The sequence below is a fragment of the Tamandua tetradactyla genome, chromosome 5 (assembly GCF_023851605.1).
Source record: "Tamandua tetradactyla isolate mTamTet1 chromosome 5, mTamTet1.pri, whole genome shotgun sequence".
Lineage (NCBI taxonomy): Eukaryota > Metazoa > Chordata > Mammalia > Pilosa > Myrmecophagidae > Tamandua > Tamandua tetradactyla.
The window spans coordinates 14,628,143-14,643,859 of NC_135331.1; the positions used below are offsets into that span (position 1 = coordinate 14,628,143).

At 48.2% G+C, this 15,717-nt stretch overlaps 1 long non-coding RNA gene across 3 annotated transcripts; it reads left to right on the top strand.

The window, feature by feature from the left end:
* Window positions 1-803: 803 nt before the first annotated feature.
* Window positions 804-14,189, top strand: LOC143683660 (uncharacterized). Of its 3 annotated transcripts, none has more exons than XR_013175573.1 (3): window positions 804-1,275; window positions 5,400-6,861; window positions 13,866-14,189. It is a non-coding gene; the product is annotated as an uncharacterized LOC143683660 (long non-coding RNA). The 3 variants fall into 3 exon arrangements; XR_013175574.1 differs by having other exon boundaries at window positions 5,400-5,451; XR_013175575.1 differs by lacking the exon at window positions 13,866-14,189 and having other exon boundaries at window positions 5,400-5,451; window positions 6,733-10,862.
* The last annotated feature ends 1,528 nt before the right edge of the window (window positions 14,190-15,717 follow it).

Below are 15,717 nucleotides of genomic sequence, written 5' to 3' on the forward strand. Positions count from 1 at the left end.
GCCAGAAAACCACAAAACCAGAAATCTGCGGAGCTGAGCCAAGCTCCTGTAAGAAAGCTTATTCCTAACTGTCCTGGTGCTGTACACTCTGGAGGACACAGAGGCAGTCTTACAGAGCTGGGAAAACCGTGACCCTTGGAGGGAGGTGCTTCCCAAGTGCGAGGTGGGAACAGCCTGGATCCACGCTGACACCCCACCCCCCGCCCCTGCTACCAGTGTGACCTGGGTGAGCTTCAGGCAGTTCGTCCTTGAAATGGGGATTCTACCACCCTCTCCCTGACAGGGTCAGATGCAGGATTCAAGGAAGAACACAAAAGAAAGGAATGTATACGGGTGAAAAGGGAGAGGCATCAGAGCACAGGGCAGGCTGGGATGTGGGAAACCTTCGCATCCAGGCACATAGGTGTTAGCAGAGGTGTGGGCCAGCAGGAGTTCACGTGCACTGAGGTGGGAGCGTCCCAACCCCTTTGGAAACTGGTTTGGCATCACTCACTACAACCAAAGTGAAGATCCATATGCACCATGCCCCAGAAATTCCTCTCCTAGCACCAGGAGGCCCATCCCGGGATGCAACGGGAGGCCCATCCCAGAATGCACCAGGAGGCCCAACCCAGGATGCACCGGGAGGCCCATCCCAGAATGCACCAGGAGGCCCAACCCAGGATGCACCTGGAGGCCCATCCCAGAATGCACCAGGAGGCCCAACCCAGGATGCACCTGGAGGCCCAACCCAGGATGCACCTGGAGGCCCAGCCCAGGATGCACCTGGAGGCCCAGCCCAGGATGCACCTGGAGGCCCAGCCCAGGATGCACCGGGAGGCCCAGCCCAGGATGCACCGGGAGGCCCAGCCCAGGATGCACCGGGAGGCCCATCTAAGTGGCCGCTCATCATAGCTGAACCACTGAATGCTGAGAGGAAAATGGATAAGTTGTATCATCTTCATTTCCTAGAATACTACAAAAAGCCAGACCTTACAGTCGTGGTAAATTCTAGAGCAGGGAAGGGCACAGGGTAGCCAGAATTTGAAGGCTGGTCTAGCAAGGAAGAATATAGTGACCAAGAGGGAGTCCTTGGCGGAAAACAGTCTGGTTCTGTGTCTTCAGTGGTACCAAACAGCCAAATTAAGGCATTAAGGATTTAGAAGTGATTTCGATAAAATCCACGCCAGGGGCACGACTTCCTTTGACTATGTTTCCTGCCAGTCCTTGCATCTCTCCTTGGGTACCGCCAGCCAAGCACCTTATGATGTCGGCAAACCTGTTTCCAGCATACAGGTGAGGAAGCAGACCTTCAGAGAGGTTGTCGTGATGGTTAGGATAAGTAATCTGCTTAGCACAATGCCTGGTACAGGACTAACGTGACTATTCATAAGAATGGTTCCCAATTTTTGATAATTGTTAGAATCAACTGGGGAAGTTTAAAAAATTCTGAGACCCAGGTAACACCTTGTACAGATTGAATCAGGATGTCTGGGCATGGGAGTCAGGCATCAGTAGCTTTTAAACCCCCCCAGTGTGCTGGAAGATTCTGGAACCCTGAGTTATCATCATCATGATTTCCTTCAGTTGTGTTCAGGTGCTTGAAGTGGCCCTGACTCAGGGAGCCCAGCCACCTGCTTGCCCTGACACCCGTCCCCTTCATTAGCTCTGGCTTCAAACTTTTTCTGCTTAGGTATGAGAGGTGAGGTCAGCTGCTCTGAGGGTCTCCTCTGCTTGGCAAATCAAACACAAGACACCAGCAGCCTTCCCCACTGCAGCCCATGGCACCACCAACCACCCAGTTGCTCACAAACTTGGGTGGCTGCCTTGACTCTGCCATGTCCTAAATTCAGTCAGATACAGTCTGGTTCCTTCCCCCAAGCCCTCCTGTTTGTTATGGAGAGTAAGAGGAACAGCCGCCCCTGCCCCCATCCAAGCCACCACCATCAATTGTCCCTTATCTATAAACAACAACCTTCTAACCACTTTTCTGGCCTCCAGTCTACTTCCTGCTCTCAGGCACACACATCTCATCACTCCCCCACTTTAAGCCCCTAGGGCTCACCATTGCCATCTGGCTAAAGATCGAATTCCTAAACTTGTCCTATAGGGTTCTGCACCAACTACTGCTACCAGCCCCTCTATGAGTACCACTCTTCCCACCCCTTGAATTTCTAAGTTCAATTAATACTGTTTTGTAATTCCTTGAATGCTTCAGCCCCAGGACCTTTGCGCATGCTATTCCTGCCACTTTAATATCCATGCAGCCTGCTGTGAAGCATCCAGTTGGTTTATAGGCTTCCATTATCTACCTCTGGGGTTCATTACTCTGTCTGTCTCCCCAGCCAACAGCTGGTTATGATGCGCTTGGCAACTGATAGTTGCTATTGCTTGCCTTCCATATTCACTCGCTTAATCCCATGTTGTGCATTCTATTACTCTATTTTATGTGTGAGGAAACGGGGGCAGAGAGAGATTGAGAAGCTTTATTAAATTAAAGGTCACATGGCCAGTGAATTAGAGCTAGAATTTGAACACAGGCAGTCTGTCCCTGGAGCCTGGGATCTTGACGCAATTCTGCCCTGATTGGACAGAGAGGGTCCACAGAGTACTGCCTTGAGGCTATGAATGCAGTCACCCCAAGATTCCTGTGCCTTGCACCTGGGAAGTACTAAATCTTTTGAGTGAATAGTCCTTACTTGAGGAGAGGGCAGGAGAGTTTCCTTGTGTCGGTATAAACACAAAGAGGTGGAAGGAGAGGCAGCCTGCGCTCTAGGTACTTGGGTATACCTGCAGCAATATGCGTCTACACAGGCCCTCTCACAGGAGCCAGGCCCCCTCCCCGTCTGGAGGGAACCCTCCCAGCCTCCCCCGCCCCTGAGCAGCCCCGCCAATCCATCAGGGGACGTCAGCCTTTCGGAGCGGATGGGGGGCATAAATCAAAGCATGGGGAGGGAAGGTTTAAAAAAAGAGGTTGTGGGGAGAGAAAATTCAGGGGAGGGGGTGGGGAGAACGTGGGGTGGAAGGAGAGGGAGGGAGAGAGAGAGAGAAGGAGAGAGAAGAGAGAGAGAGAGGGAGAAAGAGAGAGGAGAGAGAGAGAGAGAGGGAGAGATGGGGTGAGGGGATGAGATCAAAGGCAAAAATTCATCAGAGATAAGGGAATTATTTATTTTTCCTCCGCTGGGGCTCGGGGCCCTTGAGGCCTCCCGTGATGAATTTGCGCAGCTCGGGCGTCTGTTCCCGGAGCCCCCAGCCCGGGCCGGAGGGCCCGGCCCCCAAGCAGCACGTTGGTTCCATCAGCGGCAGCTGCCCCCACCCGGCTCCCCGGGGAGCCTTTTGAAGTGGGTCCTGGTGGTGTTTACTCCCCGTTGTGTAAGAAACGTGGCAGCGCCCGGGGCGGGGCGGGGACAAGGGGCACCCTCATCACTCACGAGCCTGTTTATTTGGGAACCAGAGCGGGCCTTTCCCCACTTATTACTCAATGTCCTTAGCGAACGAACTCAGCCTCCCCCACCGCAGAGGGCCGGGCAGGAATAAGAAACACGCTGCCCCCTCCGCTGCTGCATGCTCCCATCTTGCCGGGGCCCCCGGGCTGCACTTGGCTTTCAGGGAAGAGACGGCCACGGAGAGCGCCCACCAAGGTTCGGCTGGTTCCGAAGGGGCCCCGGCTCCAGGCACAGACCCAGGAGCCAGAAGGCTCAGGGTCACATTCCACCTCTGACATTTCTTTGCTAGGCTCCTCACAGGCAAGTGAACTTGTGTGGTCCTGAACACACTGCCCTCCTTATGACAACTGGGGAAACTGAGGCTCAGGGAAAGAACCTTGAGTACTTGACATATAGAATGTTCCACATAAATGTTGATCATTCGAAACTGGGTACTGTGACAGTCAGCTAAGGGCACCATGGGATACGCATGATTCATTTTTCGGAAATACCAGCTCACCCTCTCCATCCCCTATGTCTTAATTAACCGGTAGAAAGCACAAAGCATTACTTTATGATCTGTTTTAATTTGAGCACAGACTGGGTGAAATTGGATGCTTAAGAAGGTGGTAATTCAAACAGACAGTGTTAAGGTTAGGCTGCACAATACAAAATTATCGTGTTCAAAGGGCGAAACCATTTTGTAGAAAATCACCACCGAGTCAGCCACGATTTGAATCCTGATATGCAGACAGCCTAGAGCCCAACTGCCCAGGCTCTAAATTCTAAGGTGCCACTTGCCGGTTGTTTGAAGCACAAAGAGATCAACTTGCTTATTTCCTCATCAGTAAGAGGACAGTGGCTTCCTCCATGGAGTTCTTGTGAGAGTAAAACGGCATTTTATTTATTAAACAATACTTACAAAGCAATGTCCCAGGCACTGATTTTGGTGCTTGATACAGAATTAACTCATTCAATCCTCGGAACGACCCTAAGAATGGGTACACGGTTATCCCCATTTTACAGATGAGGAAACTGAGGTTCAGAGAGGTGAAAGGATTACATAGCATAACGTTGCAAGGGGGCACCTAGTAGGTCTTCGGAGGCTCACCAGCATTAAATTGTCTCCCATATTCAGAAATCTTCCAAGACAGTTCATTTGCAGTATGTGGGCTGCTTCGTGCTGTACAACCCTGGGCAGGGCACTTTGGGAAACAGACAAGCAGGTGGGAGAAAGAGAGCACTGTGCCGTAAGTGCTGCAGCAGCCCAACGGGAAGACACCCAGGTCTGTGGATGGGGCGGGGACGAGTGTCCTCCTGGGTTTCAGAGAGGATGTGACTCAGCCAGCCCATTTACTTTTCCAGGAGGGGCCATGGGCCAGCCAGATGGTGCCTACCTGGCCTTGAGAGCCATCTGGATACAGGAGAAAGTGGGGCTCTCCCAGAAATGAGCATTTGAGGCGAGGCTGCTCCTGAGGGCAGAGAGAGGTCAAGTGCTGACCTCCCTGTGTACTCTGAGGCAGCAGAGAAGGTGGTGGTCCGGCAGCCCCCAGAGACTGTGCAGGCCACCCTGGAGTGGGGCAGGGGGTCTTCCAGAGCTGGAGGGGTTGCTGGAATTTGTGACTTGAGTACTTGGAAGCTGGAGCCTACTTCCCCCTATCCTGGGTGCCCCTGTGAGCCGCCCCCCCGCACCGTTACTGGTGAACAGGACAGGCGGGCATTAAGGCAGCTGAGTTGACATCAATCAACTGTATCATTATTGTTATTTCCTTATTATTTGTAGCAAAAGTGCCTCTTCATGCTCCTCTCCCATGCATTCCAGAAAGCATGGAAGCAAATGCATCTCGCGCATCTTGCGCTTCTTCACTCACACCCTTTATCTAATCTGAGTTTGGAATATTCCTGCAGAAGGTAGCAGAGCTGGGGACTGGCCAGTAGCTCCCTTGGGAAATGGGACCAGACAGGTGATCCTCAGCAATCTGTCTTCTCTCTCAGGCCCTCGGAGGGACCGGCTGGCTTGTGCAGAGATGGAAACTTCAGAGAACGGGTGCGTTTTGACCATGTAGAAACAGATCCCCCCAAGACCCCCAACACCACAGTTCCTTGGCAGAGGGGGAAGGCTGATGGTGGGAGAGGTGTTCACTGGGTTAGAAAGCTGTGGTGCGGTTTTGATTAAACAGCCGGTATTTAATCCCGTCAGGAGCAGGGCTTAGGAAGGCACAGATGTCACGTGACCAGAGGCTGGGGTGGGGGCTGCCAGCCCTGCCAACCCAGAGGGTCCCGTGTAGTCAGAGCACCTCGGCTTTGCCTGCTGGTCCCAGCTCAGATGGGCCTGCAGACGTTGGTAGCCCAGCTCAGTCACGTGATGCTTCTCATGCAATAGATACATGTATTTATCGCAATATTCCCTATGGCTCTTGGGAACATATTACCTTCTGGTCTTTCGGACCAAGCAGTTTACTCCGTGCTTACGAACCTTTATCAGATGACAAAACAGGGACCAGAGCAGAGATTCCAGACTTGTCCTTGGTTTAGGTTGATCATCGGTGCATTGTTTTGAGGCTAATGTTAGAAATTAAAGCATTCATTCTTTATGACAAGCTTACTTCTTACCCCAATTCTGTGAACTCCATTTCATACATTTTAGAGTTTGGAAAATGGAGGCTCAGAGAAGCTTATGAGGCAGGCTTTCCCCAAATACTTACAGCTAGGATGCAGTGAAAGGGGGCATAGAACAAGGGTTTGTTGGACTCCAGGATGTCTGGTTTAAATGGCTCTGTGAAAATGTCACTGTACAAGGGCAGGGACCTTGTCTGCCTTCTGCCCCTTAGAACAGGGCCTGGCACGTAAGAAGCCCTCAGACACTCATGTCAGGCTGGAAACAAAATCCTGGCCTCTAGCTGTGATCCAAAACTGAAACAGATGAAGAAAAGTCCCAACCTCTTTATCTTTAAGGCAGAAATAGGGAAAAATCTCTTTTCTCTCCACCATGATGATTCACCATGCAGATCACATTGGGTGATGAACGCGGGGCCATTTGTCCGTGACTTTTTCATAATTTGAGATAGATTCCAAATGAGCCGAAGGGGACCTTAAAGAACTATCGGCTCCAGCTGCGTACTTTCGTAGAAGCTGGGCCACCAGACAGAAGCGTCTTTGGTCCCAGCACGAGGCCAAGGAATCCGTCTCGGGGTGGCCGAGAGGGGGGGTGGTCAGACCACCAGCATGCTTGTCAGGCCGAACACACTGAGCCAACAAACTCCTAAGTGTGTGTTCTTTAATCAGAGAAGTTATGGTTACTGTGTAATTTTTTCTTTTTTAAATCTAGGTAGACACCCGTGTTCAGGAAAAAAGTTAGCACAGTCAGCCTGAGACTGTCATCCTTGAAAGCTTGCAGTGGTGGCCTTTGACTGCCATCTGGGAATTTGAATTTGGGAAGGGTCCCCACCATTCCGTAGTGAGTATGACTCAGTGTGTGTGAGCTGTTCATGCAAGCAATGGGTTTATGCTGAGCACTGGCTCCCTGCAGTAGGGGATCTCAGTATATGAGAGGCAGTGCTCACGTGAGCAGCCCCCAATATAAGCTCTGGGCACTGCGTTTGTTGAGCTTCCCTGGTGGACACGCTACATGTATCGTCACAGCCTGTTTCTGGAGGAACTAGGCATGCCTGGGAGACCCCACTGGGGCAGGACCCTTAGAAGCTTGTACCTGGTTTCTCCTGGACTTTGCCCATGCACCTCTCTCCAAAATTGAAAGCCAATTTTGCTTTCACTGTAAAAGCTAGAGCCATATGATGATGTGCTGAGTCCTGGGAGTCCTCCTAATGAACCAAGGAACTTTGGGTGGTCTTGAGGACCTCTGACAATCTAGCACCAAATAGTTACATGAGTATTAACCTTTTAAATAAACTTTTTATTTTGGAAAAATTTTAGGTTTACAGAAAAATTGCAAAGAGTGTACAGTGAGCTTCCAGAAACCCTTTCCCAACATTTCCTCAATGTTTCCGTCTTACATGATGGCACAATTTGGTGTTGTATCAGTAATTAGCCCATTGCTGTTAACTAAACTATGGACTGTATCTGGATTTAGCAGGGTTTCCAACTGATGTCCTTTTTCTGTTCCAAGATCCAATCCTGGCACCATATTGCATTCAGAACTATATTAATTTTTCATCTAACATGACAGAACTATTTATAATTGCTTAGTAAGTCAAATCATAATGAAGCATATAAAAATATAGGAGTGCCCTTAGATACCTGTCCTTCTGCCCCAAGGCCACTATTAGGTTTGGTCTGAGGCCTTCTAGACCAACAGTGTCTAATATTGTAGCCACCAGCCGTAAGTGGGTAGTTCAATTTAAGTGGGTTGAAATTCAAGTAACATTCAGTTTCTCTATCACATTGGCCACATCCCAAGTGCTCAATAGTCCATGTGGCCAGTAGCTACTGTATTGGGCAGCACAGAAAAACAACATTTCTACCATTGCAGAAAATTCATTGGCAAGCACTCTTCTAGACATTTTCCTATGTATTTTCCAATATATATGCTTAAAAAATATACACCTCGGATTTTTTTCATCAAAAATTGTAAAGTACTGTTCATTGTCTAATGGTTTTTCACCTAACATTGTTGGAGATCATTACATATTGGTACATATTGATCTGCCTCATTCATTTCTAGCTGCTACAGAGTTGCCCCTAGTGGGGGAATACCAATATATAAATCATCCCCTCTTGCTGGGCATTGAGGTTATTTCTTCCCATTACAATAAAAGGCTAAAAGGAAGATCATTTTTCACTTCTGAGAGGGCTCTGGATTGGGTTAATTCAGGGTCCATGGCTTAGGCTAGCAAGAGAAATGCTCCGCCTGGAAGTTTCTTTCGGTGTCATCAGAACTGTGCTGCAGTCTGATGACCATGTGCAGTGGAACTGGACGTGGGAGAGAAACTCAGCCATGCTGGGATGAAGGGAGGATGCCAGGCTCTGCCTGGGTGTCAGGTGCATTTTGGGAAACTCTTGAGAGGCGTGGACTAGAGATGCTCTAGCTACCCACAGCTCCAACAGTGTGATGGCTGGATTAGAAGACTGCATCTGACCTGTCTTTGGGATTCTAAATTGTGAGGTTTGATGGGCAAATAGCCACTGCAGAAGGCAGAGTTTTCGGTGATAGATTCTAAAAAGACAGTTATGGGGCAGCGTTATGTGAATACTTCATTTAATGGCATTTAATTCTTTAGAACTCCACTAGGTAGGCTCTGTATCATTTTGCAGATAGGGAAACTCAGTTGAAAGGTCAAAGAACTTCCTCATCCTCTTTTTTCTCAAGAAATTCCAGCTGGTGAGTGGCAGGGCTGGGGCACGAACCCAACATGAAGCCCATGATCCCGATGCATGCTGCCAGCCTGAGCATCATGTGTGGGCTGGAGTGCAAAGGCAGGTGCCAGTTCCCATTCATGCTTCACCAGTCTTGCCCCAGCCTTAGGGGCAAAGGTCACATCACCACGGTACCTATGTCAGAACTAAGGAATTGACATTGGTGCACTGCTATTAACCAAGCTATGGACTTTATTTGGATTCCAGCCTTGTTTCCACTCAGGTCCTCTGTCCTCCTCACTGCCCACCACAAAAAACAGGCTCATTTCTGTAGGTATTAGCTCTGTTTCACAGGTGAAGAGACAGAGGCTTAGGGAGCTGTGTTCTCTGGCTCAGACTGATCCAAATCCAGAATCTAAACTATCCCTGCTGAGTGATCTCTGGCAGGTTACACTTAGGAGTTTGCATTCTCGTTTGGCAAGGTAACTAAGTAGGCCAGGTTTCTCTATAGAGCAGGACAGAACTGGGCCTCAAGGAAAGGACAGAATTTGGGGTAGTCATCAGTGGCTCAGAGCAGAGACCTCACCCTGTATGCCTGTTTCAGTCCTCCCTCCCCCAGGCAGTGCAATTTTAAGGTGCAGAAAAACCAAATACTATTGGTTGAGGAATCCAAGCCCTGCAGACTTTACACCCTCAGGTCTTCCCTTTGTTTCTGATCAAGCTCAGCTGGCAAATACTCCCCATGGCTCAGAGATGGAATCTGGAGCCCCCGCAGAGGCACGTTTTTGCTGTAGCTGGCTCCACATTGGGCAGGAGAGGTCCTTTCTGGGTCCAACCTGCAGGACTCTGAACCGAGCGGGATCTTCTGAGATGGCCAGAGGACCATGGGCCCACCTGGAACTTCTATCCCAAAACATCGTCACAGGGCTTTGTCACCATGAAGGAGTATTTTACATGGTTTCAATTGCACCCTTTCACTTATCTCAATGGGTTCTTGCAGAAAGTGGCCAGCCAGGCTGGCCTATGACAAGGTCGCACTGGAATCAACCAGCTACTTTTCAAACATCTGAATTTTTCAATCTCCTATGTGTTCGCAGCAAAGGCAGAATAACAGGCCATGATCCTGAACATATTTCCCCTAATTGTTCCCCAGGCATCTTTCCAAAGAGGAGTTTGTGAAGATGCCTTGGCGGGACATGCAAACTGAGGCTCGGACACTGTGCCGTTCCCACACCATCTGAGTCAGCCTCCCGGCTTCCCTCCCACTGCAGGCATCTCCACTGGAGGCAAAGCAAGGAAGTCACTTTCCTTGCTTTATTGTCAGAAAACTGCAACCCAGTCCAATCTCTTGCTGAAACAAGAATTAAATGAGTACGCTTTGCAAAAGAGACCCTCTCCCTGGCAAAGTAAACTTTTGTCAGTGCACAGTGTGACCAACTAGAGAGGGATACATAATCACTGTTTGCTTTATGTTTGCCACACAGTCAGGAGGCTTTAACACCCAGCATCCTGGCTCTGTAGTGCAAAACCAGGAACGGGGCTCTGCAGGAGCCTCCAGGAATGTTACGCGGAAACAGGACTGGAGCACATAACCAGGCGCGAACAGGGAAACAGAACGAACCGGGATCGAGGCTCTGAAGTTTCAGAAAGTAGGTTTTATTAGTCTATGACCAGAGGGCTCAGTTGAGTAGCCTCTGGAAGTCTGAACTCCAATCGGGGGCTGACACAAGGTGCTTATAGACAGAATGGCTGGAAGCATCTTTCTAATGTGGCAATTGATTACATTCGAGGGAGGTGATTGGCTGCTCGCTGGTGGCCAGAACGAGGAAGGGTTGTGAAAGCTGAGTTACAGGCGAGAGGGGCCTGCTTGCTACAGCTCATGCCTTGTTCTCTCTCTCTCTTTTTTTTTTTAAATATTTTTATTGACAAATCTTCACACACATAGATTCCATACATGGTGTACAATCAAAGGCTCACAGTATCATCACATAGTTATGTATTCATCACCATGATCATGTTTAGAACATTTGCATCATCCCAGGAAAAAAATAGAAAGAAATAAGAAAAAACTCATACATACCATACCCCTTGCCCTTTCCTCTCATTGACCACTAGTGCCTCCATCTACCCAATTTATCTTATATAATGCATGAGAATAATAACCTCCAGGATAACCTCTCAACTCTGTTTGAAATCTCTCAGCGTCTGAAACTTTACTTTGTCTCCCTTTTCTCTTCCCCCTTTTGGTCAAGAAGGCTTTCTCAATTCCTTCAGGCCAGGTTCCAGCTCATCCCAAGAAAGTCCTGTCCCATGTAGCCAGGGAGATTTACACCCCTGGGAGGAAGGACAGCGTGACTTCACCTGCCAAGTTGGCTTAAAGAGAGAGAGGCCACATTCTAGCAATGAAAGAGGTTCTCTGGGGGTGACTCCTAGGCCTCATTTTAAATAGGCTTAGTTTATTCTTTGCAGGGATAAGCTTCACAGGGCTCAGCCTATTGATTTGGTTCTCTTCACTGCTTACAAGAATATCAGAATTCTCCAAATTCAATCAATCCTTGCTCTTAACTTTTAAACTACCCTGCCTCTCTAGATGGTGACCCTGTGTGATTTTAAAAGTGGTAAGATCTTAAATCTTGCACATGTATCAATAATTCATTCCTTTTCTTTGTGGTAAGAGAGATGCTTCATACAATTTCAGTCTTCATAAATTCACTGAGACTTGTTTTGTGGTATGACGTGTGATCTGTCCTGGAGAAGACCCATGTGTAGTTGTGAGGAAGGCGCCTTGTGTTGCTGGGTGCAGTGAGCTGCATCTATCTGTTAGGTCTAGTCGTATATAGAACTATTCAAGTCCTCTGTTCCCTTACTGACCTTTGGTCTAGATGCTCTATCCAGTTTTAGAACCAGTGTATTGAAGTCTCTGTTGTTGTAGCATTATTTCTTCTTTAAGATAAGTCAGTGTTTGCTTCACATATTTTGGGGCTCTGCAGTTGTTGTTTATAATTATTGAATCTCCTTTGTGGATTGACCTTTTTACTAATATGGTAAATATTATTTCATTTAATAATATACTAATATAATGTGTCCTTCTTTGACTCTTTTTATTTTTCATGAATAGGAGAGTATAACTCCAAATCCAAATTTAATTAAACCAGTATTTTCCAGATTCTCACCCTTTATTATGATATTTGAAAATCCATTAACAGTCATGTAAGCAGTATTATGTGTCATTTCTATTTCAAAATTAATATGGAGCTTAGAGATTTTTAAAATAATATGGTCAAGTTATCTAATTTATAGAATTTAGAAAAAAAAATGAGTTAAAATTCTCATTTATCTCTACTCCCATGCCCTCCGCCCCCAATTCTGCCACCCGGAAAAATTCCCCGTTAACATTTTGGTGTGTGTCTTTGCGGAACAGCGGTTCTCAGCTGTGAGTTACTCTGCCCCTGGGGACATGTGGCAATGTCTGGTGACATTTTTTGGCTGTTGCAATGGGAAAATGTTACTGGCATCTGGTGGGTGGAGAGCAGGGGTGCTGCTACACATCCTGCAGTGCACAGGACACCCCCTATAACACACATCACTGCTACTGTGGTTGGGAAACCCGGTCCTAGATAGAGTCTGTGCATATGCAGACGTGTACACACACATATACACATACACACTCATACACAGGCATGCATTTTATAAGTACTATATTGAATTTTTGCTATTTTGCATCTAACCTTATAGACATCTGCGTGTGTTCTCTGGTGCACATGCACCATACAAAATTTAGGTGAAAAACCTGGAAACAATGATTACTACAACAGTGGCTCAGTACCTAGCTCTCTGCACATTTACCAAACGAGTCCTCAATTCAAGGCTCCTGAGCTACTGCAGATGTGTTTCTTCCATCTACCCCAGGTGACACTTGAACACTGACAACAGATAGTCCCCATAGGTGTGCAGACCTCTACTGTTGTGGTTTTATCAGGGTGAGTACACACACACATGTACACACATGCACGGGATTCTGTGAATCATTTTTGCCAACAAGGCATGGGAGTGACCCCCTCTCAAAGCTGGATGTGGACAGTGGCTACCTGGGCCCAAGGCTTGGGAGCACACACGAGTCCTGGCTTTGATATCTGCCTCACATGCCAGCTGAGAACAGAGGCTTACCATCAAGTTGACGGATGAAGCCGGGCCTGCCCTGCTAGAGACGGGCCCATCCATATCCTGGGTTAAAAGAAATACTGCGTTTTTAAAGGGGAAAGAAACATATTTAAGAGATAAAGGGGAAGGGGGGAGAAAGAAGAGTTTTTTCTGGTCATTAATTATAATAAAACCCAGGGAGGGGGGGTTGGAAATTCACTTTAAAGGCATGCTAAAGCCCGGGAATCTTCAAAGACCTAGAGGAGGCTGTGCAGGTTTGAATCTGTGATGGACCCCAGAAAACCCACGTCCTTTAATCCTCATTCAGTGTTGCTGGGTGGGAGCATTTTGATTGTTCCCATGGAGATGTGACCCACCCAATTATGGGTAGTAACTTCTGATTAGATGATTTCCGTGGAGGTGTGTCTCCACCCATTGAAGGTGGAGTTGCTTACTGGAATCCTTTAAAAGAGGAAACATTTTGGAGAGAGTGCCTTTTGTAGAGCCACGAGAAAGCCAGCAGATGCCACCATGTTCGCCATGTGCCCTCCAGCTGAGAGAGAAACATCAAACGTCATTGGCCTTCTTGAACCCACGTATCGTTCCCTGCATGCCTTAAATTGGACATGTTTATACACTTGTTTTAATTGGGACATCTTCTCAGCCTTAGAACTGTAAACTAGCAACTTATTACATTCTCCTTTTTAAAAGCCATTCTGTTTCTGGTGTATTGCATTCTGGCAGCTAGCAAACCAGAACAGAGGTGCTATGGGAGAGAAGCTTTGCCGGGAGGCCACCACCTCCAACCGGTTGCAAACAGTCAAGGGGAGGGCGGCGGTTGTTGGTGGAAGGCATTGGATTAGGAAAAATTCTTTTTCCTGCTTAGCTAAGGTCAGTCCTGGTTCTTTGGGAGCTGCTCAGATCAAATTGTCCATAGTGGGAAGGGTGCAGGTTTCTATATGGCCCCCAGGACCACAATGTCAAAACACCCCCAAATTGTTCTTTTAGGACTTTAAATTCTTGCTGCCTGTTGGGGCCCTGGAATTGTCCTGTCTAAGGGTGCAGCTGGTGCTGGAATGTGGGCCCTGTGTTGCCAGACTCTGATCGTTCATGAGGAGTCCCAGCTGATGTCAAATTTCCTCGCTCACAGAAGCCACTTGATAAGCCTGTAGCCGAATTTGGTCTTGCCATGGCCAATTGGCCACCGCCGGAGGCAACAGAGGCCTTAGGCTGTCTGCAGGGAGGCGACATCAATTTGTGCCAGGATATAAATAAATGACTGGCTATGCCTTGGCTTATGCAACAAACTCCTGGCTGGAACGTGTACTTGTCATCCACAGTGTCAGAAAAACCCAAGGGTTTTATTGGAGGGGGGGGGCAGTGGGGGGGGGGGGTGGAAGGCCCTTGCTTACCTCAGCATCAGCCCACTAGACAACCGGTTCCTGTTGGAACCTAATCCTCCCCACTTGGAAAAACAGTGCTCAGGACACCGTAAGAAAAGACTTAAATAGAATTCCTTTGGGGTCCAAATCTGCAGAGAGGCAGTGTTAATAAAAATGTTGCCCTCTGCTTCCTCCCCACCCCAATTAACAAACATTAGATCCCCCACGGCCCCTGGAGGGGCACAAGGATTCCTTCCCCAAATTCCCCTTCCTTCCGGCATGCAGCTGCTACTTGCTCCACCAAGGAGAAGACACTCCTAACAAATGCATTTCAAACTTCTAACAGGTCACCACCCACTCGAGGCTTTGAATTTAGTAGCTTTAGATGGGCTTAAAGTAGGTAAAAAAGAATAAAATTAGATTTCACTATAGTAAAGGACGGACATTGCTTCAAGATACTTTTGTTTCAATTACATATACACGCAAAACGTGGGGATATTGGGTTGCGATCAGCTGTCCTAGAGCCCGTTAAGAGCCTATTTTGCACATTTCTTCCAAATCCCACATGCAGTGACTTTAAAATGGTGATTTGAAATTGGTTGTGATGGGAGTATTTACACCATGGTAATTGGCAAAGTCTACAAATCCAAACTTTTCCCCTGGAGAGCTGTTTACATGCAGTTGATATTCCAGTAAATGTTAAAGATATGTGTCAAACCATATCGTCAACCCAAAGTAGGAAAGTCACCTGTCGTAGGCTGAGCTCCCTGGGATTTGTGTGCAGGTGGAGAGTGCACCTGGAATCGGGGATGCAGAACGACACTTCTCTTGGGAGAAAGTGAACTGCATTGCAGCCGGCCCCACAGGGAGATCTGAGGGTAACAATCTTTCAGAATTGTCCCAAGTTAGGGGGAGAGGGTCTGGGCTTTATACCCTTCGTGGACTAGTCTTGGAATGTAGGTTATTCCCTGGGAAAGGAGCACGACGTTGGACATGGCTGCTCTTTTCAGAAGAGGGCAATTCCTGGAGAGCAACTGGGCAGTGAGCCACCAGCAGCCCCAGGGGGAAGGATGGCTCAGTCCTGAAGGAGACCCAGTGACACACTGTGGTATTCGCTGCACTCCTGTCTTAAACTCCAGCAGAAGGAAATAGTGGAGAAAGCATGCTGCCACCGTGGGAAGAACCCCAAGCTAGGCTGCTGGAGGCTAAGAGACCACGGGGAAGAGGGCCACGTTATCCGAACCATAGCCATTGTAAGCTGGCCTATGGCCACCTGATCCCCAAGGTAGGCAGAGCTGCCTACCTGGGTCCAGCCAATAGGCAGCAGATGACCAGAGATGCAGAGCCCTGCTGAGACCAGAACCACCACCCTGCAGACTCCTAGACTTGGCAACAATAATAAATACTTATTGTTTTAAGCCTCCGGGCTTTGGAATAATTTGTTTCACAGCAATAGCTGGCTGACAGAAGGTCTGAGA